Source organism: Acinonyx jubatus, chromosome B3, assembly GCF_027475565.1.
Source record: "Acinonyx jubatus isolate Ajub_Pintada_27869175 chromosome B3, VMU_Ajub_asm_v1.0, whole genome shotgun sequence".
In the NCBI taxonomy this organism is placed as follows: domain Eukaryota; kingdom Metazoa; phylum Chordata; class Mammalia; order Carnivora; family Felidae; genus Acinonyx; species Acinonyx jubatus.
Window position 1 is genome coordinate 123,465,098 of NC_069386.1, and position 23,382 is coordinate 123,488,479.

General features: G+C 38.7%; 1 long non-coding RNA gene across 2 annotated transcripts in view; it reads left to right on the forward strand.

Moving 5' to 3' along the window:
* LOC113601570 (uncharacterized) overlaps positions 1–23,382 on the forward strand; it is a 47,985-nt gene that overhangs the window by 1,944 nt on the left and 22,659 nt on the right. The window contains exon 2 of one of the 2 annotated variants that reach the window (XR_003422861.2): positions 9,410–9,649. This is a non-coding gene — a long non-coding RNA (uncharacterized LOC113601570). Of the gene's footprint in view, positions 1–9,409; positions 9,650–23,382 lie in introns of those variants that run through there. The other variant, XR_003422862.2, reaches the window with a different exon arrangement.

Consider the following 23,382-nt stretch of genomic DNA (forward strand, 5'->3'; position numbering starts at 1 on the left):
TCTCTGACTAATCTCCTGATTTCCACATGAACACACTCTTGCCTTGTCATGGGCTCCTTTACCCTCTCCCCACTGCCCTTGCTTCCTCTTCTTAGCCACAGCCATGGCATCCTTCCCACTTTCACTTGGATTTCATCTTGGCTGAGCCTTCTCTGACCAGGCCAGTTCTCATTATTCTTCATGTCTCTAAGGGTTCACAGAACATTCACAAACTTGCCTTTTAAATGGGATGTAAACTTTCTGAGGCCAAAGACAATTATTTAATTCTGTGCATAGATATATATCATTGGACTTGCCACTAAATAATTTTTGTTGATTGATAGTACACCTTAGTTATAAAGTATTTTAATAAAAATAAGATCTTATTATAGATAATAGATAATTATAGATTATTATTTTAATAGTAAGATCTTCAAAGTCCTTGCTATCTATTATAAGCTTAATCTTAAAATATTTTACAGGGAAATATTAAGGAGCATTTGCACCCTTAGGATACAGGAAATTTACTTCATTCCTCTTCAGCTCTGTAAAATGAGTATATTAATAACATCTTCTTCACCAGATCTGTTGTGAGGTTAATACCTCAAAAGAGGTATGCAGGAAAAGAGAATGTTTTACAAATATTATTTCTGATTGATTGCTTGGTTGAAGCAAAGAAGGAAACCAAAATACTACTTTTTATTAAGACTAATAAAACTAGTTTTATTCACTTAATTTGAAAAAGGTTTAGAGCTGCTAGAGTTACTGTCTTTAGCCAACAGCGAATAATTGACATCTTCTGAGAATGCTCATAGGACCTTGGCTTTTTGGGGAAATTCCAAGTCTCCAAAACAGGTCTAGTGGGGAAGACTGGTGTGGGAAACCAGATTTATTTTAACAGCCTGCTAGATTGCATGATGATTAATTACTGAAAAGGTTGTGAATTCTCCATGGCCTTACCTAGTCCAGGCAAACATTCATCAAGGTTTCTTGCCAACATTCCCAGTTAAACTTATGTACTCACTCTACTTGTACAAAATTTTAATATTATTTATTAATTCATAGACTTCTTTAATATTTGCTCAGCTGTCTGTACTCTGTTTAACTTGTCCTATATCAACATTCTGGATCAGTGTCATAGATTTCCAAGTTGCAGAAAACCTGTTTGCTTGGCATTACAACACAGCATAGGACCCAATGGAGGTAGATAATAAGTGCCTTTTCATGCAGAGGACACTGATGTGACCTTATTCCGTTGAAATGAATCAAACAACCGGCATGTATTGAGAACGTCCTGAAAGTATTGAGCACATAAATCCAGTTTGCTCTTTGTTTATGGATAAGACAACCCCCAGAGCCTTTTCCTAAGAATGCAGTGATTGTCATTAACTCTAGTCAAGTATATCCTTTCCTGTGCTATTCTTAGGCATCTGTTTGGTTGACCATGTGCACAGGCTGTCAGCACTTGAACCAACATATCTGCCAGGGCAGGATTAGGGAGAGACAAGGAGCAGAATATTTTCCCCTTAAAGCTTAGAGAATATACTTTCTTTGACATAGATGAGGTAAATTTAAGTCGTTATTTTTGTGTTCACTTCTCATGGATAAATGAAAATTGAAATCCTTGCACCGAATCATAATTTAGAACCTGACATCTCCTCATGCACATTCTCAGTTCCTTGAGTAAATGGGCAATAGGTTCTTTACTTCATTGTATTAACTGTAATTCCAGGATTGTTTATAGCAGACACATAATTAATCATCAAATAAACTTTGAATGTACATATAGCTCTCTAAGGTTATAATTGTCATAAAGATCAGAGTGTAGATCCTGATTGCAGAGCACCGTGTTCAATATACCTAAGCTCTGAAGCTGATAGAATGAATAGGGTGTGGCGTGTGTATGTGTGTGTGTTCAGGCTCTACTAAGTTTAATCCTGAAGTGACATTTACTTTGGAGGTGTATATCCTTTCTAAGCAGTGTTGATTCATACCAGATAAAGGAAAGGCCGAGATACCTTTATACCCTGAAGAAATGGACAGGCATCTTTTGGTCTAATTTTTTCATAGATTTATTAACTACAGTTCTGGAGAGAGACTGGATTAAAACTAAATTTCAATAAGAACTTGATTAAGTGAACCTTATAAAGTGGAGATAAATGCTTTAGAGCTCCCATTAAATTTAGAATACTTAATTGAGTAGACGGCAATGTATTTAATCAGTGAATGTTGGGTTAAGAACATTATATTCATAGGATAATCCATCCTTCCTTCCTTCCTTCCTTCCTTCCTTCCTTCCTTCCTTCCTTCCTTCCCTCCTTCCTTCATTCAACAAATATTTTCTGGGCACTGTCAATGCCTTTCTGCTAAAGACCACTAGGGACACCCCTGTAGTTGAACCATTAGGTTTAGTACTTCCTAATGAGGGAGAACACATGCATGGCATCTCTCTCTGTAGTGAGGCTTTATAAAGAACCTATTATAGGATTTGGACTTTGGTTGGGTAATTGGTGGGAGGATCCAGGAAAGTTGGGTTTGGTCTAGATTGGATGCTGTTAGCAGTACCCCCGATTTCTATGATTTGGTAGAAATCAAGCAGTAAACCTTATCTAAAAGGAGAGGAGACTAGAATGAGGATGAAGCAATCATTGGTGAAGAAACAGTAGTTACTTATTTTAGCCAAGAGATGAAGTGTTTGGTACTTTGTGGATGACACAGGGAACTTGTTTCTGTCTGTGCTTAGATAAAATCGTGAAATGGTTTGCTTTGTTTCATTTAATCTTAGTTGCAGAGTAGCCTGTCTGTTGTTGGTATTCTGTGATTGTTTATGTCCAATAGGAGGAGAACATGGCCTGGTTGTGAGTGTCAGGCCAGCTTCTGCTTGTCAGGCGTTCCTCTTTTTCTTTCTCAGCACCTACTGTTGAGGTACACCAGGTTCTTGGTGCTGAGGATTCAGTGATTAATAAAACAGACAAAAATCATAAGAGTGTACATTCTAGAGAAATAGAATAAAAGAAATAATTATAATTATTTAGAAGGTGATAAGTACTACAGAGAAAAAACATAAATAGTACAGAGGGGAATAGGGTACCGGGGGGTGAGTGGGGACCACCATTTACATTTAAAGCAGGGAGGTCAGGGAAGACTTCCCTGTAAAGCTCACATTTGAGCAGAGACTTAAACTGATGAGGAATGAACCATGAAGACATGGAGTGGATCTAGCTGTTCTGATGGGTTCATTGTGGTTTTTTTTTTTTTTTCAATATATGAAATTTATTGTCAAAATGGTTTCCATACAGCACCCAGTGCTCATCCCAAAAGGTGTCCTCCTCAATACCCATCACCCACCCTCCCCTCCCTCCCACCCCCCATCAACCCTCAGTTTGTTCTCAGTTTTTAAGAGTCTCTTATGCTTTGGCTCTCTCCCACTCTAACCTCTTTTTTTTTCCTTCCCCTCCCCCATGGGTTTCTGTTAAGTTTCTCAGGATCCACATAAGAGTGAAACCATATGGTATCTGTCTTTCTCTGTATGGCTTATTTCACTTAGCATCACACTCTCCAGTTCCATCCACGTTGCTACAAAGGGCCATATTTCGTTCTTTCTCATTGCCCTGTAGTACTCCATTGTGTATAAAAACCACAATTTCTTTATCCATTCATCAGTTGATGGACATTTAGGCTCTTTCCATAGTTTGGCTATTGTTGAGAGTGCTGCTATAAACATTGGGGTACAAGTGCCCCTATGCATCAGTACTCCTGTATCCCTTGGGTAAATTCCTAGCAGTGCTACTGCTGGGTCATAGGGTAGGTCTATTTTTAATTTTCTGAGGAACCTCCACACTGTTCTCCAGAGTGGCTGCACCAATTTGCATTCCCACCAACAGTGCAAGAGGGTTCCCGTTTCTCCACATCCTCTCCAGCATCTATAGTCTCCTGATTTGTTCATTTTGGCCACTCTGACTGGCATGAGGTGGTATCTGAGTGTGGTTTTGATTTGTATTTCCCTGATAAGGAGCGACGTTGAGCATCTTTTCATGTGCCTGTTGGCCATCTGTATGTCTTCTTTAGAGAAGTGTCTCTTCATGTTTTCTGCCCATTTCTTCACTGGGTTATTTGTTTTTCGGGTGTGGAGTTTGGTGAGCTCTTTATAGATTTTGGATACTAGCCCTTTGTCCGATATGTCATTTGCGAATATCTTTTCCCATTCCGTTGGTTGCCTTTTAGTTTTGTTGGTTGTTTCCTTTGCTGTGCAGAAGCTTTTTATCTTCATAAGGTACCAGTAATTCATTTTTGCTTTTAATTCCCTTGCCTTCGGGGATGTGTCGAGTAAGAGATTGCTACGGCTGAGGTCAGAGAGGTCTTTTCCTGCTTTCTCCTCCAGGGTTTTGATGGTTTCCTGTCTCACATTCAGGTCCTTTATCCATTTTGAGTTTATTTTTGTGAATAGTGTGAGAAAGTGGTCTAGTTTCAACCTTCTGCATGTTGCTGTCCAGTTCCCCCAGCACCATTTGTTAAAGAGACTGTCTTTTTTCCACTGGATGTTCTTTCCTGCTTTGTCGAAGATGAGTTGGCCATACGTTTGTGGGTCTAGTTCTGGGGTTTCTATTCTATTCCATTGGTCTATGTGTCTGTTTTTGTGCCAATACCATGCTGTTTTGATGATGACAGCTTTGTAGTAGAGGCTAAAGTCTGGGATTGTGATGCCTCCTGCTTTGGTCTTCTTCTTCAAAATTACTTTGGCTATTCGGGGCCTTTTGTGGTTCCATGTGAATTTTAGGATTGTTTGTTCTAGTTTCAAGAAGAATGCTGGTGCAATTTTGATTGGGATTGCATTGAATGTGTAGATAGCTTTGGGTAGTATTGACATTTTGACAATATTTATCCTTCCAATCCATGAGCAGGGAATGTCTTTCCATTTCTTTATATCTTCTTCAATTACCTTCATAAGCTTTCTATAGTTTTCAGCATACAGATCCTTTATATCTTTGGTTAGATTTATTCCTAGGTATTTTATGCTTCTTGGTGCAATTGTGAATGGGATCAGTTTCTTTATTTGTCTTTCTGTTGCTTCATTGTTAGTGTATAAGAATGCAACTGATTTCTGTACATTGATTTTGTATCCTGCGACTTTGCTGAATTCATGTATCAATTCTAGCAGACTTTTGGTGGAGTCTGTCGGACTTTCCATGTATAGTATCATGTCATCCTCTTCCGTGACCTCTCATCTGCGCTTGGCTCCAGAGACTCCGTTTTGCTAATCCTCTGGCAGTTTTCTGAGTTATTTAGGCAGGTGTAGGTGGAATCTGAGTGATCAGCAGGATGCGCTCCTATGCCACCATCTTCCTAGTAACCTATTGTGGTTTTGATTTGTGTAACATCTGAAATAAATAGAACATAATAAATAAATACATACATACATATCCTTATAAATAAATAAATAAATAAATAAATAAATAAATAAATGTATGTTAATTACCCTTCAAATAGAAAATAAAAAAAAATTTTAAAAATGTGGACATGAAGAGCCTTCCAGGAATAAGAAGCAGCCCCAATAAAGGTTCTAAGACAAGAGCACGTCTCTTATGCTCCAAGAATAGCAAGGAATCCTATGGCTGCAGAAGCAGGTGAAGGAGGAGATGGCAGGAGAACGGGAGCAGAGGAAGTCCGAGAGTGACTCGGGCCAGATGGTGTAGGGATTTTAGGTCAATATTAAGGGGTAGTCAGAATGCTACTTTTTATGACTCTGAGATTGGCTCTCTTGAAGTGTGGCTTGGATAGTGGCCTGGAGCTTCCCCCTCCTGCATGAAAATAAGCAAATAATTACATAATCCTTTTTATTAATAGTTTGGATATAATGCTAAAGTAACCAATTAAAACAATTGTACTCAAAAGTTTGATTCAGCAGGAGTTAGAAACTGAGATGGTAAGTACAAAATTGAGATGGTAAAAGAGAAAGATCTTCAAATAAGGATCCCCAAAATATTCAAATAATATTATTGTAAATGCAAGTCACATGGAAGTAAGTTTAGAAAACATTTACAATGCAAAATAAGTTTTTTTTTAAGTGTATTTATTTTGAGGAGCTCGTGCATGAGCAAGTGGGGGAGGGGCAGAGAGGGAGAGAGAGAGAATCCCAAGCAGGTGCCCTATGCAGGGGCTGAACTCACAAACCATGAGATCATGACCTGAGCCAGAATCAAGAGTCAGATGCTTAACCAATTGAGCCACCGAGGCACCCTTTGATCATTTCCTACGCTTAAAATTTTTTTTTGAAGGTTTTATTTTTATTTTTGAGAGAGAGAGAGAGAGAGAGACAGAGAGAGAGACAGAGACAGAGGAGACAGAGGATCTGAAGCAGACTCCACATGACAGCAGAGAGCCAGATGCAGGTCTAGAACTCATGAACCATGAGATCATGACCTGACCTCAAATCTGATGCTTAACTGACTGAGCCACCAGGCAACCCTGATCATTCCCTATTCTTGAATAGGTTCCCAGCTATGCCATGTTGACTTCACATAAATCCACCTTGAAGGGCAGCATTGACAAAAAAAAGAAATGTATGTATTATGTATATACTAAGATATACAATAAATACATATTTCATATATGCATGAAAAATGTTTGTACACATTGGGACAAATGTATATAATTAAAACAATTGAGAATAAGTTGCAGGCATGATGCTTCTCTAAACATGTTAGTATTTCCTGAAAACAAAGAATTCTCTAACATAGCCACAGAACTATGATCAAAGTTAGAAACTTCACACTGATTCAATACTATCATCTAATTTACAGACTTTATTGATCTTGTACTGACTTGCCACAATAATGTCCTTTCTAACAATAGAAAATTCAGCATCATCAGTTGCATCCAGTTTGTCACATCTCATTAGTGTCCTTTAACCTGGAACAGTTCTTGAAAGTGTGTGTGTTTCTGAACCACTTGATACTAATAATTTTTAAGTGTATAAATAAGTTATTTCATAGAATTTACCCTAATGTCAATTTGTGTTATGATTAGATTCAGGTTATGTACATTTGGGAAGACCACCACAGAAATGATGCTGAATTCTCTTAGTGCATCATGTCAGGCACCAAATGCTATTGGTTAGTCCAAATTCTGGCAATGATAATGTTAATCAATTAGTTAAGGAGGTGTTTCATTGTATTTACTTTTTGCAATTAATATGTATCTTGAAGAAGACACTTTGAGATTCTGCAAATATCTCACTATTCCTTAAACATTCACCCACTAGTTTTACCATGTATATTCATGATTCTTGCCTGAATCAATAATTACTATGACAGCTGCCAAATGGTGATTTTCTAATTCTATCGTTCCTTCTACATTTATTATTAGCTTTCTAGCGTAGGCAGAGATTTTTCTTATTTATTTCTTCATTTAATTGATTAATTTACATTGTTATAGACTCATACATTTTTTATTCAATACGTTATAATCCTACCTATCATTATTTTGATGTTCAGATTATCTCAGATTTAGCCAGTGGGCGCCTCTTCAAACTGACTACTGTATCTTTTTGAGAGCATTCTTACATTTTTGCACTACTTATATTTTTTTTCTACTTCCCTTGATCCAGTCTTGGAATCAGCCATTTCTCCAAGCAGGCCTGCTTTTCCTCAGTGGAGAATGGTGTTTATATTCCAAGAGTATTCATTACTACTGGGTTGTTAATGTTTCTAAAATATCTTAGCAGATGGAGCTGGGAAGTGTGTGTGTGTGTGTGTGTGTGTGTGTGTGTGTGTGTGTGTGTAGGTATAGATGTGTGTATGTTTATGTGTGCATATATGTATGTATATATAAATGAATGCATACACACATTCATAATACACATAACTACAAATATCTATACCCACTTCTACATATATTTTTTAAGTTTATTTATTTATTTTGAGAGAGAGAAAGAGAGACAGAGAGCAGGGGAGGGTCAGAGATAGAAGGAGAGAGAGAATCCCAAGCAGGCTCTGTGCTGTCAGCACAGAGCCCAATGTGGAGCTCGAACTCACAAACCATGAAGTCATGACCTGAGCCGAAACCAATAGATGGACGCTTAACCAACTGAGCCACCCAGGTGCTCCCATTTCTATATCTATTTATGTCTTTCTATATATTAAAATCTCTGGAAAATGAATGAATGAGCCACAGAGAAAACAGGAGAAAATATTTGCAGTGCATATTTTTAAAGGGAATTTGTGTCCAAAATGTGTTAAGAACTTGATAATAAACACATAATGAATATATTATTTAAAACTATCCAGGCTATAAACATAGACATAAAATAAATGTGAATTAAGTAATATGAATAACATAAATATAACACATGTATATATTTATGTAATAAATAGAAATACAAAATACAATAATAAATATACAAATAGAATAAAACATAATAATAAAAATATCCCACAAATGGAAAAAGTTTGAACATGCCCTTGCAAAGAAAATAGGTAAGTAGAAAATAAGCACGTGAAAAGGTGTGCAACATCTTTAGTCTTCAAGGAAATGTAAATTAAAATCACAACAAAATATCACTCCCCTTAAAATGGCAGAACTTTTAAACAATGACAAGTATTGATGAGGATGTAGAGCAATTGGAACTTATAGGGCTGTGAAAGGGTACATCTGCTGAAAAAAATTTTTATCCATAGTCCTTGTGCATGAAACATATATTGACCCTGTAACTTAATGTTTTCATTCTTAAGTGCTTGCTCAAGAGAGATGAGATCCTATGTTCATAAAATGTCTCATGCAATAATGTTTCTGGTAGCTAAATTCATAATAGGGAAGATCTTGGAATCACTTAAAATGTTCACCTTGTGAATGGATAAGCAAACTGGTATATTGATACAATGGAGTGTTACTTGGCAACAGAAAGGAGAGAATTATTGATATGTGCATATCATGGACGAATCTCAAAAACATGCTGAGCAAAAGAAAACAGACATGAAAGAGCTCATCTTTTATGATTCCATTCCTGTGGCACTCGACAACAGTTACAGCTAACCTATAGTGATAGAGTTCAGAACAGCAGTTGCTTAGTGGTTAGGGTGGGAAGGGGAAAATTAACTGGAAAGGGGAAGAAGGGAACTTTTGGTTAATAGAAATCATCTATAGTCTAATTAGCTTGTGGGTCACATAAGTGACAGAGATACATCTGTCAAAACTCATAGAACCATGCCCTTAAGATCCATGCATTTTCATGTATGTAGATGATACCTTGTGGCAGGCAGACTAATGCACCCCCTACCAAGATGTTCCTAATCCCCAAACCTGTGTATATGTTACCTTTGAAAGCATAGGACTTTGCTTATGTAATTGAGTTAAGGGTCTTGAGATGGGAAGATTCTCCCGGATTAGCCAATGAGAATGGATAATCATAATGTAATCATAAACTTTCTTACAGGAGGGAGGTGGGAGGGCCAAAGTCAGAGAGAGAAGAGGAGATGCTATTTCTGAAAGAGGACCATGAACCAAAGGATGCAGATAGACTCTAGAAGCTAGAAACAGCAAAGAATGGATTATCCCTGGAGCCTCTGGAAGGAACACAGCCCTGCCAACTTTGTGATTTTGGCCTTGGAAGGTCCATTTTTGGACTTATGACATTCAGAACTGTAAGATAATAAATTTGTGTAGTTTTAAGTCACTATGTTTGTGGAAATTTGTAATAAGCGGCAATAGTAAAGAAGCTAAGATATATAGGCATACCTCATTTTATTGCGTTTCACAAGTATTGCATTTTTTCATAAGGTGAAGGCTTGTGGCAACAGCATGGATCAAGTTTATCGGCACCATTTTTCCAACAGCGTTTGCTCACTTCCTATCTTTGTGTCACATTTTGGTAATTCTTGCAAAATTTTAAACTTTTTCATTGGGCACTCACAATGTGCCTATTATATTTGTTACAGTGATCTGTGGTCAGTGATTACATCTCACCGAAAGCTCAGGGATGGTTAGCATAAATTAAGGCATGTACATTATTTTTTACAACATATGCTGTTGCACACTTAATAGGCTATAGTATAAACATAATTTATATGCACTGGGAAACCAAAAAATTCATTTGACTCACTTTTTTGCAACGTTTGCTTTATTGTAATATTGGCTTTATTGCAGTGTACCGGAACCAAAGCTACAGTATCTCTGAGGTATGTCTGTACTTCATTTTGAAAAAAAAAAGGTATTAAAAAATGAACGTGGGGTGCCTCAGTCAGTTAAATGTCCAACTCTTGATTTTGGCTCAGGTCAGGATCTCATGGTCATGAGATTGAGATGGGCATGGAGTCTGCTTGGGATTTTCTTTCTGCCCCTCCCTTTCTCGCATGTGATTTCTCTCAAAATAAAATAAATAAAATAAAAAATGCACTTAAATGAGCAGTCTCATGTGCTACCAAAAAATAAGTAAAAAAAAAAGCCATATTGTGGAACAGACCTGGACACTACTCTGAATTGTGCCATCTGCCAGTTCAGCAGTTCAGCTGTGGAAACTTTGGAAAGTTATGTAACATCTCTAAGGCTCAGTTTCTGAGTCTACAAAATCACGATTGTTAAACCTGGTTTACCTCTTAGAACTGTCATGAGGAATAAAGGCAATAAAATAAGAAAGCATTCTAATAACAAAAGACCAAAAAGGTAAAGCCTTTTTTCAGTTAAAAAAATTTTTTTAACGTTTATTTATTTTTGAGAGACAGAGACAGAGAGAGAGACAGAGTGCAAGCAGGAGAGGGGCAGAGAGAGGGAGACACAGAATCCAAAGCAGGCTCCAGCCTCTGAGCTGTGTCAGCACAGAGCCTGATGAAGGGCTTGAACTCAAGTGCTGCGAGATCATGACCTGAGCCGGTCAGACACCTAACCAACTGAGCCACCCAGGCGCCCCTAGCAATTTTTTAGCACTGATCAGCTGGCACCTAAGAAAGAGGTCAACCTGGGTATTCTGTTCTTCAGTAGTCCTACTAAAGGTCAAACAACATTTTCAATTTCTTATTGATTCTCCAGAAAACTTTGAGAGGTTTGCTGGTGAGCCCAGGAGATAGGTGCCTCTGTTAAAGAGGACCAGGTTCCTTCATCAATTCCTCATTAATTAGCCAGATCCCCACCATGTCCCTTATCAGAGTTTCTCACTTGTCAGGCTTAAGGAATGAGTTCATTATATAATAATAATTAAATTTATTTTGAAGTTCTGGCAATTCAAGTCACTTAATGTTTCTTGGGAGTTCTGCTTCCATTCTTTTCCGCGGTCACCATCCTGGTTATAGCCCTCATAACTTCATGTCACACAAACTTGCTGATGAGATTATCATCAGACTCATTTTCCTCAATCTGTCTGGCTCAAGAAGTCATAAGGGCTTCTTCTAACCTTGGGCAACAAATTCAAACTCCCCTGCATGGCCGCCAAGCATCTTTTTCCCTCCTCTCCTCTACATCTGCAATCCTATTTTTTTCTTTCCCCCTTATACATGTGTATTAGTCAGCTGTCATGAGAAAATACCACAGACTGGGTGGCTTAGAGAAGAGAAATGTATTTCTCATAGTTTTGAAGACCGGGGGTCTGAGATCAGGGTGCTGGTGTGGTCAGGCTCCTGCAAGAGCTTTCTTGCCTTTTCCTGTGTCCTCACGTGGCTGTGAAAGAGACTGAGCGTGCTCTCAGGTTCTGGTGTCTCTTCTTACAAGGACAGTAACCCTAGCAGAAGGCTCCACCCTCATGATCCATCTGAACCTAATCTCCTCCCAAAGGAGGTGATCACCATCTCTAAATACCATCCCATGGAGGGGGCGGGTAGGGTTTCCACATGTGAATTTGGGAGGAGGGACACAATTCAGTCTGTAGAAACATTCTGTTTCAGATGTAGTTTTACCTGCTTATTTAATCCTACTTGTTCCTTTCTTTGGGTTGGGCTGCTTGCTTTTATTTTCTAATTCTCTTCCTTTTCAAAACCCAATTCTAAATTCTAAGAAGCACACTTTCAGTTTAATCCTTCTTTTGTTGGGCTTTCTCCCATTTCATAAAATACTCCTTTGTGCCATTTTAGTTTGTGTATACTTGATTTTAAGCATTTTGCTATATATTTTTATTCTGAAATTACAATTGGGTTGTAGTGAGGCAAGTGCCATATTTTGAAGAATAAATACTGCTATAAAGAGCATCTCTCTATTATGAAAAGATTTTGACAGCCTAACTAATGGGTTACCTATCTTTAGCACTATGAGACTCCATTATAAGCAAGAGGAGAAAAAGGCGCAGTAACTGAGAGTTGATTGTGGCAAGATTTAGAATCATTGGATTTTCAAGCCTCTATCTCTCGTATTACATATTTTAAAACTTCACATCTTAAGAAGTGACTTAAGATCGTATAGGTAGTTAATGGTGATGATAGAGACCCAGATGTCTTTCTTCCCATTCTATGGTTTATTTATTTATTATTTTTTAAGTTTATTTATTTTGAGAGAGAGAGAATCCTAAGCAGGCTCTGCACTGTCAGCGCAGAGCCCAATGTGGGATTTGAACATACAAACCGTGAGATCCTGACCTGAGCCAAAACCAAGAGTTGGACGCTCAACTGACTGAGCCACGCTGGTGCCCCTATGGTTTATTTATTAAAATGTATTTTTCCACTGAAAGCCTAGTTGGTTCTATTCATTTTCTGTTGGTGCTTAACAAATTATGACAAATGAAGCTGCTTAAAACAGACATTTATTATTCCCATAGCTTCCATGTTTCAGGAGTCTCAGCACAGTGGAAATGAATCCTCTGCTCAGGGTCTCACAAGGCTGCAACTAAGGTATTTGAGAGCTGGGGGTCCTCCTCCAAGCCCGTGTGAGTATTGGCAGAATTCATTTCCTTGAGGATGTAAAATTCATAGCAACAACAAACTCATTGCTTCTTTGAGGCCACCACGAGAGTCTGTTGCTTCAAATCTCTGGCCTGTAAACCCTCTTTTAAAAGGCTTCCTAGGGCGCCTGGGTGGTTCAGTCAGTTAAGTGTCCAACTCTTGACTTCAGCTGAGGTCATGATCTCACAGTTTGTGAGATCTAGCCCCACGTCAGGCTCTGTGCTGACAGTGTGGAGCCTGCTTGGGATTCTCCCTCTTTCCCTCTCTCTCTGCTCGTCCCCCACTCATGCTCTCTCTCTCTCTCAATATATATATATATATATATATATATATATATATATATATATATATACACACACACACACATACATACACACAAGCTAAGCTCTCCTTAGCTTATATATATATATATATATATATATATATATATATATGTATATGTATATTTTAAAAGGCTTACCTGATTAGATCAGGTCCTCCCAGAATAATCCCCATTTTTGATGAACTCAAAGTCAGTTGATTAGGGACCTGATATTTGTAAAAATATCCTCACTTCTGTTATATAATGTAACCTAATCATGGAAAGGACACCCATCATATTTGAAGCACTCACCCACACTGTAGGCCAGAGGGTTATACTGGGTATGTATATTGGATTAATTTTTAAAAATTAGGACAAGTAACAACAGAGAAAAAATCATTTCTGGTGTGGCTTTCTGAATAAAACACCATAATGTGTTTCTTTCTAGTCATTTGTTCTTGTTGCCCTTCCCTATTCCCCTTTGGGTTTTTTTCTCCCCATACTTTAAAAATAGAGTCATATACTATATATAACTAAATCTGATACTTCATTCATTTGGCATTATTTTGTAAGAATTTTTACATGTTGTTCTATATCATCCCCATAGACATACTTTTTTCTTTAGTAAACATGTCTCTTTAGTGTGGAAGAAATGGAAAGTGTAGATAAGCAAAAAGGGAAAATAAATCAAATTGCAATATTCAGAATTCAGCCTGAGTGTCATACACTTTCAGATTTTTTATTTTGGTCTGAATATTTTGAGTATACTCATATAGATATATTTCAAGGTGGAGACAATTTTTGGACCTCACCTCTCAGCATTCAAATTTCCCTTTGGGGAAGATGTCACAGTATTAAAAAAAAACCACTCTGATAATTCCTTGGGGCATAAGATGGGACTCTGAGTTTCAGGATATTGGATGATGTCAAGATGTCAGAGAAGGAGAAAGCTACACGGCAAGGTGGAGGAGCAGAATCTGGAGCTCCCAGGAAGTGTGGGAGGTGGGAGTGAAGAGCTGATAGAGGGAGAGAGGAAGGACAGAGAGGTGATGGTACACTGCTGCACACTGTGCAATGTTCCTTTCCCCAGTTCAGTTTTCATTGCATCTGCTAGAAGTTTGAATTCTTGGTGTGAAGGATTTGTTGATGCAATGCAGGGTTTCTCAGCCTGGGGACCACTGACCTTTTGGGGCTGGATAATTCCTTGTTGTGCAGTCCCTGTGCACTGAAGAGTGTCTAGTAGCATCCCTGACCTCTACCAACTAGGTGCCGATGGCAGCCCGCCTTCCATTTATGACAGCTAAAAGTATCTCTAGACGTTGCCAAGTATCCCATGGGGGCAAACTCAGTTGAGAACCCCTGTTGTAATGGAAATGGTAGGAGTGGCTACGTTTTGTGTTGGGTGATTATGTTGGCTTTGTAGTATGCCAACTTGTCTAGGCTGAACCGCATTCTCCAGTGGATTTTTCTGGTCAGGGTAGGTTTCTGGTCACCCTGTTGGTGTGAAGCAGCAACTGAATGTGCAACTGTTCTAATCTCCTTGAACCCTCCTTCAGCATCTCCCATTCCGGTGCATGAAATTTCACGGAGAAGGGCTGTGGCTTCTGTAGGATGCCCATGTCATTGTGTTAGTTTGCCAGGGCTGCTATAACAAAAAGCCACAGACCAGGTGGCTAAGCAACAGGAATGTATTTTCCCACAGTTCTGAAGGTTATGAGTTTGAGACCAAGGTGTTGGCTGGGTTGGTTTCCTCTAAGCCTTTCCTTAGCTTGTAGATGGCATCTTCTTTCTGTGTCTTCACATCAGATTCCCTTGGTGTGTGTGTGTTTCAATTCTAATTTCCTCTTCTTATAGGGATACTGGCCACATTAGATCATGACCCACCCTAATGAGTAATTTTAACTTAATTAACTTATTAAAGACACTATCTCCAAATATAGTCACATGCTGAGGTACTGGGGTATATTAGGGATCTCCAGAAAAACAACCAATAAGACCCCCCAAAAATATGTAAGTAAGATATAAATGTATATATAGGTACATATCTATACATACATATATGCTTATAGCTATATCCTATTTATACTATATTAATTATAATATAATTATATAATAAAAATATTATGTTATTAATATTATATATATAATAATTTATATGTATAAAAGGAGATTTATTATAAGGAATTGGCTCACGTAATAATGGAAGCTGAGAAATTCCAGGATCTGCCTCCTGGAAGCTGGAGATCCAGGAAACACAAGAGTGTAATTATAGTCTGACACTAAAGGCCTGAGAACTAGGGGAACACATGGGGTAAATCTCAGTTCAAGGGCAGGAGGAGACTGATGTTCTAGCTCAAGCAGGCAGAAAATTCATCCCTTCTTCTACTTTTTGTTCTATTCAGGCCCTCAGCTGATTGGATGCTGCTCACTCACACTGGGGGTCGGGGGGAGGTCCATCTACTTTGCTGAGTCTACCCATTCAAACGCTAATCTCATCCAGAAGCAACCTGCAGACCCATCCATAAATCATGTTTAATTTGGGCACCCTGCATCCCCGTCACTTTAATACATAACATTAACCATCATGTGGGAGTGAGGATGTCAACATGTGAGTTGGGGGGTAACAATATTCAGCCCAGAGCAATTATCAAAGTCAGAGGCCACAAGAAGTGACGTGGGCTTATTAGCCTGTCATCGTGGACCCCGGCTCATTTGTGTGGGTTCCCTCATGTCCTCTCTGTACCTTACTTCACCTTTGCTTCCAGCCTGTCTGCCTTGTGGACTTCAAGTTCTAATATCAGACACAAAGGAGGAGTATTTAATCAACTCCCACAATTGTGTAAGATCAGATTTATGTAGCTAGTATGTATGATATATGTAAATACCCATATTTGGTATATGCTTCTTTGATTGAACCCTGACTGATACAGCAGGGCAGAGGCAGAACACCAGGCAGACAGAGACTGAGGGTGAGGAGGGCAAAGGGAGATGTGGATCCACCCTCCCCTGCTCAAGAGGGGGCTTGCGGGAAGCTTCACACTGCACTAGGGTAGACAGTTAGAGGGGGTCAAAGAAATCTGAAGTAAAGGTCATGGGTAGGGTGTACTACCTGTGATTTTGTTCACATGAATAAACACAGAAACAATTTTAATGGCGCTATGGTTTGCTATTGAGTGGCTGTTCTACATTTAGCTTTACCTTGTGGTTGTGGTTGAATTTTTTTTTTTAAGTTTATTTATTTTGAGAAAGAGAGAACAAGGAGGGGAGGGGCAGAGAGAGAGAGAGAGAGAGAGAGAGAGAATCCCAAGCAGGCTGCCTACTGTCAGCCAGGTCAAATGAGGGGCTCAGTGCCACATCTCAGGAACTGTGAGATCATGACCTGAGCTGAGATCAAGAGTTGGACACTTAACTGACTGAGCCACCCAGGAGCCTCTTGTGGTTGAATATTTAAGTTGTTTTCACCCTCCTCCCTTCTCATTATAAATAATACTTAGATAATCATTTTTTGTTCAGGTCTTATTTTGAATTAAGGATTACATTTTTATAAGCGTGAAATTACTAAGTATGTCAATTTGTGTCTCTGAGAAGAAGATGTAGGTGGGAAGTGGGAGAATCTTGAGAATGATAAATTAGGGAGGGAACAGGAGTGGTTGGGGGAACCCTCTGGCCATGGTGCAGAGCCAACACCTGTGAAGGGAGAGATGGAAGTTGCAGCTGATGGGGTGCCCAGGGCAAAAGCTGATGTGTGTTTGTTTAGGCAGAAGTGGCCTGACTCAAGTCCCCTGTGTGCTCAGCCATTGGCTGGGATCAGGTTGGGAGAAGCATGGTATCCACCTGAATTCATGATGAATTAAGGTTACCCTTTGTTAGCAGGTCTTTTTGAAAAAGAGTTCAGCATTGTGCACCCTTACACTGGGCCATAGGATACGTATGTATGTATGTATGTATGTATGTATGTATGTATGTATGTATTTATTTATTTATGATTTATATCCAAGTTACTTAGCATATAGTACAACAATGATTTCAGAAGTACGTTCCTTAATGCCCCTTACCCATTTAGCCCACACCCCTCCCACAACCCCTCCAGTAACCCTCTATTTGTTCTCCATATTTAAGAGTCTCTTATGTTTTGTTCCCCTCCCACTTTTTATATTATTTTTGTTTCCCTTCCCTTATGTTCATCTGTTTTGTGTCTTAAAGTCCTCATATGAGTGAAGTCATATGACATTTGTCTTTCTCTGACTGACCAATCTCGCTTAGCATAATACCCTCCAGTTCCATCCACGTAGTTGCAAATGACAAGATTTCATTCTTTTTGATTGCCGACTAATACTCCATTTTATACATATACCACATCTTCTTTATCCATTCATCCATCAATGGGCATTTGGGCTCTTTCCATACTATCGCTATTGTTGGTAGTGCTGCTATAAACACTGGGGTGCATGTGTCCCTTTGAAACAGCACACCTGTATCCCTTGGGTAAATACCTAGTAGTGCAATTGCTAGGTTGTAAGGTAGTTGTATTTTTAATTTTTTTAGGAACCTCCATACTGTTTTCCAGAGTGGCTGCACCAGTTTGCATTCCCACCAGCAGTGCAAAAGAGATCCTTTTTCTCTGCATCCTCACCAACATCTGTTGTTGCCTGAGTTGTTAATGTTATCCATTCTGACAGGTATGAGATGGTATCTCATTGTGGTTTTGATTTGTATTTCCCTGATGATGAGTGATGTGGAACATTTTTTCATGTGTCAGTTGGCCATCTGGATGTCTTCCTTGGAGAAGTGTCTATTCATATCTTTTGCCCATTTCTTCACTGGATTACTTGTTTTTTGGGTGTTGAGTTTGATAAGTTCTTTATAGATTTTGGATCCTAACCCTTTGTCTGATATGTCGTTTGCAAATATCTTCTCCCATTCTGTCGGTTGCCTTTTAGTTTTGCTGATTGTTTCCTTCACTGTGCAGAAGCTTTTTATTTTGATGAAGTCCCAATAGTTCATTTTTGCTTTTGTTTCCCTTGCCTCTGGAGATGTGTTGAGTAAGAAGTTGCTGTGGGCAAGATCAGAGAGGTTTCTGCCTGCTTTATCCTCAAGGATTTTGATGGCTTCCTGTCTTACAGTTAGGTGTTTCATCCATTTTGAGTTTATTTTTGTGTATGGTGTAAGAAAGTGGTCCAGGTTCATTTTTCTGCGTGTCACTGTCCAGTTTTCCCAGCACCACTTGCTGAAGAGATTGTCTTTATTCCATTGGATATTCTTTCCTGCTTTGTCAAAGATTAGTTGGCCATACGTATGTGGGTCCGTTTCTGGGTTCTCTATTGTGTTCCATTGATCTGAGTGTCTGTTTTTGTGCCAGTACCATACTGTCTTGATGATTACAGCTTTGTAATACAGCTTGAAGTCCGGGATTGTGATGCCTCCTGCTTTGGTTTTCTTTTTCAAGATTGCTTTCGCTATTCGGGGTCTTTTGTGGTTCCATACACATTTTAGGATTGTTTGTTCTAGCTCTGTGAAGAATGCTGGTGTTATTTTGATAGGGATTGCATTGAATATGTAGATTGCTTTGGGTAGTATTGACATTTTAACATTATTTGTGGGGAGCCTGGGTGGCTCTGTCGGTTAAGCGTCCAACTTCAGTTCATGTCATAATCTCGCAGTTTGTGGGTTCAAGCCCCACGTCGGGCTCTGTGCTGACAGCTTGGAGCCTGGAGCCTGCTTCGGATTCTGTGTCTCCCTCTGTCTCTGCCCCTCCCCTGCTCATGGTCTGTCTCTCAAAAATAAATAAATGTTAAAAAAAAATTAACAATATTTGTTCTTCCTATCCAGGAGCATGGAATATTTTTCCATTGTTTGTGTGTCTTCTTCAATTTCTTTCATAAGCTTTCCATAGTTTTCAGTGTATAGATTTTTCACCTCTTTGGTTAGATTTATTCCTAGGTATTTTATGGTTTTTGGTGCAATTGTAAATGGTATCTATTCTTTGATTTCTCTTTCTATTGCTTCATTGTTGGTGTATACGAATGCAAACAATTTCTGTGCATTGATTTTATATCCTGCAACTTTGCTGACTTCATGAATCAGTTCTAGCAGTTTTTTGGTGGAATCTTTTGGGTTTTCCATATAGAATGTCATGTCATCTGAAAAGAGCGAAAGTTTGACCTCCTCCTGGCCGATTTGGATGCCTTTTATTTTTGTGTTGTCTGATTGCAGAGGCTAAGACTTACAATACTATGTTGAGTAACAGTGGTGAAAGTGGACATCCCAGTCTTATACCTGACCTTAGGTGGAAAGCTCTCAGTTTTTCCCCACTGAGGATGATATTAGCATTGGGTCTTTCATATATGGCTTTTGTGATTTTGAGATATGACCCTTCTATCCCTACTTTCTTGAGGGTTTTTATCAAGAAAGGATGCTGTATTTTGTCAAATGCTTTCTCTGCATCTATTGAGAGGATCATATGGTTCTTGTCCTTTCTTTTATTGATGTGATGAATCACACTGATTGCTTTGCAAATATTGAACCAACCCTGCATCCCAGGTATAAATCCCACTTGGTCGTGGTGAGTAATTGTTTTAACGTATTGTTGGATCTGGTTGGCTAATATCTTGTTGAGGATTTTTGCATCCATGTTCATCAGGGAAATTGGTCTATAGTTCACCTTTTTAGTGGGATCTTTGTCTGGTTTTGGAATCAAGGTAATGCTGGCTTCATGGAAAGAGTTTGGAAGTTTTCCTTTCATTTCTATTTTTGGAACAGCTTCAAGGGAATAGGTATTAACCCTTCCTTAAATGTTTGGTAGAATTCCTCTGGGAGCCATCTGGCCCTGGTCTCTTGTTTTTTGGGAGGTTTTTGATTACTAATTCAATTCTTACTGGTTATGGGTCTGTTCAAATTTTCTATTTCTTCCTGTTTCAGTTTTGGTAGTGTATACGTTTCTAGGAATTTGGCCATTTCTTCCAGATTGCCCATTTTATTGGTGTATAATTGCTCATAATATTCTCATTATTGTTTTTTATTTCTGCTTTGTTGGTTGTGATCTGTCCTCTTTCATTCTTGATTTTATTTATTTGGGTCCTTTCCTTTTTCTTCTTGATCAAACTGGCTAGTGGTTTATCAATTTTTTAATTGTTTCAAAGAACCAACTTCTGGTTTCATTGATCTGTTCTACTGTGTTTTTTTGTTGTTGTTGTTTTGATAGCATTGATTTCTGCTCTAATATTTATTATTTCCTGTCTTCTGCTAATTTTGGGTTTTATTTGCTATGCTTTTTCCAGCTCTTTAAGGTGTAAGGTTAGATTGTGTATCTGAGACCTTTCTTCCTTCTTTAAGAAGGCCTGGATTGCTATACACTTTCCTCTTATGACCGCCTTTGCAGCATCCCAGAGGTTTTGGGCTGTGGTGTTATCATCTTCATATTTTCCATGTACTTTTTAATTTCCTCTTTAACTTCTTGGTTAGCCCAATCATTTTTTAGTAGGGTGTTCTTTAGTCTCCGAAGTATTTGTTACCTTTCCAAATTTTTTTCTTGTGGTTGATTTCAAGTTTCATAGCATTGTGGTCTGAAAATCTGCATGGTATGATCTCAATATTTTTGTACTTGTTGAGGGTTGATTTGGCCCAGTATGTGGTCTATTCTAGAGAATGTTCCATGTGCACTGGAGAAGAATATGTATTCCAGTGCTTTAGGATGAAATGTTCTGAATATATCTGTTAAGTCCATCTGATCCAATGTGTCATTCAAAGCCATTGTTTCCTTGTTGATTTTTTGACTAGATAATCTGTCCATTGCTGTGAGTGGGGTGTTGAAGTCCCCTACTATTATGGTATTACTATCGATGAGTTTCTTTATGTTTGTGATGAATTGATTTATATATTTGGGTGCTTTCACATTTGGTGCATAAATGTTTACAATATTAGGTCTTCTTGGAGGATTAACCCCTTGATTATGATATAATGCCCTTCTGGATCTCTTGATACAGTCTTTATTTTAAAGTCTTTATTTTGTCTGATATAAGTATGGCTACTCCAGCTTTCTTTTGTTGACCATTAGCATGATAGATGGTTCTCCATCCCCTTACTTTCAATCGGAAGGTGTCTTTAGGTCTAAAGTGGGTCTCCTGCATATAGATGGATCTTGTTTCCTTATCCATTCTGTTACCCTGTGTCTTTCGATTGGAGCATTTAGTACACTGACATTTAGAGTGAGTACTGAAAGATATGAATTTATTGCCCTTATGTTGCTTGTAGAGTTGGAGTTTCTGGTGGTGTTCTCTGGTCCTTTCTAGTCTTTGTTGCTTTTGGTATGTATGTATGTATGTATGTATGTATTTATTTATTTTTTCATCTTTTCTCCCCTCAGAGGGTCCCCCTTAGAATTTCTTGCAGGGCTGGTTTAGTGTTCACAAACGCCTTTAATTTTGTTGTTTGTCTGGGAAACTTTTAATCTCTCCTTCTATCTTGAATAAAGAATTCTTGGCTGCATATTTTTCTGATTCAGCACACTGAATATATCCTGCCACTCCTTTCTGGCCTGCCAAGTTTCTGTGGAGAGGTCTGCTGCAAACCTGATCTGTCTTCCTTTGTAGGTTAGGGACTTTTTTTCCCTTGCTGCTTTCATGATTCTCTCTTTCCCTGAGTATTTTGTGAATTTGACTATGATATGTCTTGTTGATGGTTGGTTTTTGTAGAATCTAATGGGAGTCCTCTGTGCTTCCTGTATTTTGATGTCTGTGTCTTTCCCCAGGTTAGGAAAGTTTTCTCCTATGATTTGCTCACATAACCCCCTTTTATCTCTCTTCATCTTCTGCGACCCCTATGATTCTGATGTTGTTCCTTTTTAATGAGTCACTGATTTCTCTAATTCTGAAAAAGGTGCTCTTTTGCCTTAGTGTCCCTCTTTTTTTCTGCTTCATTATTCTCTATAAGTTTGTCCTCTATATCCGCCAATTCTCTGTGCTGCCTCATCCATCCTTGCTGTCATGGCATCCATCGAGATTGCAGCTCAGTTATAGCATTTTTTATTTCATCCTGACTAGTTTTTACTTCTTTTATCTCTGCAGAAAGGGGTTCTAATCTATTTTCGACTGCAGCTAGTATGCTTATTATCGTGATTCTAAATTCTGGTTCAGACATCTTGCTTGTATCTGTATTAGTTAAAGTCCCTGGCTGTTGTTTCTTCCTGCTCTTCCTTTTAGAGCTAATTCCTTCGTTTCATCATTTTGAAGGCAGAAAAGGAATTAATGAGGTAAAAAAAAAATTAAAAGTAAAAAATTAAAAACAAGACACACACACACAAAATCAAATAAATGATGCTAGATCCTAGGTGTGTTTTGGTCTTGGTGTTGAAAGGGGCTTGATAGATTAGAGGAAAAAAGGGGAAAGAAAAAAAAAGGGAAATAGTTTGAAAATTTGAAAAAATGAATACACTGAAATAAAATGAAATGATAGAAATAGAATTTGAAAAAACTTACACAAAAGTAAAGAAATATAGTAGAGAAAAATTAAATAAAAATATTTTCAATAAAAATTGAAAGTAAAAGTAATTTTTTTTCTTTCTATATTCAAGAAAAGGAAAAGAAACGAAACAGAGAAAAAAAAGAAAACTGAATAGCTGGACCAGTGAACAGACTGAAATATGATTGAAATTACTTGGTTTTCCCCTAGAAGTTAAACTGTGAATCACTTTATAGTCTGTAAACTAAGTAGTTGGAGAGATTTGTGTTTCTGGAGAGTGAGGTTGGCCCAGTTGCAGGGCTTAGTGTAACGGCTCCATTCTCCACTAGATGGCGCTGCTTAGCTTAGTGGGGTGGACTGCTGCGGAGCTCGTAGGTGTGTATGCGCATGCACGGGAGCAGTGAAAATGGCGTCCCTCAGCTACACAGTCTCTGGTGTCAGAACTCTGTGCTCTCCAGACCTGCAGTCACACACCGGTCCTTTGTCTCTGGCTTCTGTCCACTCCATGCTTTTACACTGTCAGTGAACAAGCTGTCAGGTTGCCAGACGGCACCTCCCTCCTGAGTTGTATCTCAGGTGCGGCTGTTTTCCCCGAGCCCTCACTTCTGAGGGACTGCAGGTTTGACCCACTCAGACCTTCTGCAGGAGGGTCTCACCGAGTAGTGGCCAGGTGCCGGCCCCTCCCAGGAATGTTCGCGGGTCCGTGCTGCTGTCAATGCCCAGAGACTGCAGCCGGGCGCCAGCCCACCCCAGCAAAAGTTCATGCGAACGTGTAGCAGCAGCATTTCGGGG